We start from the raw sequence: 1,368 nt of genomic DNA on the forward strand, positions 1-1,368 counted from the left end.
AAAATATACAAATTCATAGTAAAGTCTAAAAATGTGAATTTTGCATTAAAACTAATAAAAACATAGTAAAAACTAACTAAATCATACTAAAAACTATCTAAAAACAATGCCAAAAAGTGTATAAATTATCCGCTCATCAAAACCTAAACATCCAAAATCACAAAATCTCACTTATCCCAAAGCCCTAGATTTTCGAAACTTTGTAGAGAAGAACAGGAAAGATTTCGTGGTTACCTCGCTACTTTCTTGTATGGGTTTTGTAGAGCTCTTCACAAGGAACACGTAGCCACAAACGGTGCGGCGATCGGAGCTCCGTAACTCAAGATATGAGCTTGGGAAGAAGAAGATGAATAGTGCTCATGGGGGTTTCTTCTCTTTCTCCCCTTTCAGCTGGTGTGGGTGTGTTTGTGATTGTGTTGTGCTGAGTTGGTTCATTAATAAAGCCTTTTATATGTTGGGTTCGGACCCAACTTGGACCTGGTCCAACCCGTTAGCATTTTTAGCCCATTTGGTGTAACATCCCGCATTTTTGAAAATCTAAATATAAATAAATTGAGATTTTATCTTATTAAGTTTAAACTTTATAATTTTAGAAATTATTTTATTAGAACTAATTAAATAGATTCAGAGATAGTTTTATTTTGAATCAATGAATATTCTTAAGTAATTTTATTATAATGGAATATTTTGTATAATTTTAGTAATTGAAAAATAAGAAAGAATTGTACAATTTAATTTAAGTAACTTTTATTCTGAAAAAGTTACAATTTATTTTATTAATTTGATATCTTATTTTATAAATCAATCAATTAAGAGTAATTAAATTAGTTTACTAATATTTGGAGTTAAGTTAATTAATATTTATGTACAACTTTTATTTTAATTAGTTATTTTATATAAATTAAAATTAAAGTCTCGATGATAGAAAAATAATGAAAGGTTATGATTTAATTTAGATAATTAATATTTTGAGTTTAACTGTATTTTATAAAATGTGATTAGTATGCTTATTTTATAATTTAAATTAGAAATAATTATTTGAGCTCGTTAATAGATTGATAGAATAAAATCTTATGCGTTTTAAAAGTAATCTTTATAACATTATATTTGAATTCTAAATTGTTATCCTATCATAAATGTTTTGTAAAATTGTTAAATTACTCGTATATATGTTTCCTGGTCTTATGTTTCTTATTTTATACGTATTGTTATTATATAATATGTGTACTCCCTAACCAATTAAACGCATGATGGGTTGGAAACGAATTCCAACACCTAAAACTCACCGGCAAGTGTACCGGGTCACATCAAGTAGTAATAACTCACAAGAGTGAGGTCGATCCCACAGGTATTGATGGATCAAGCAAC

The sequence above is a fragment of the Arachis ipaensis genome, chromosome B03 (genome assembly GCF_000816755.2).
Source record: "Arachis ipaensis cultivar K30076 chromosome B03, Araip1.1, whole genome shotgun sequence".
In the NCBI taxonomy this organism is placed as follows: domain Eukaryota; kingdom Viridiplantae; phylum Streptophyta; class Magnoliopsida; order Fabales; family Fabaceae; genus Arachis; species Arachis ipaensis.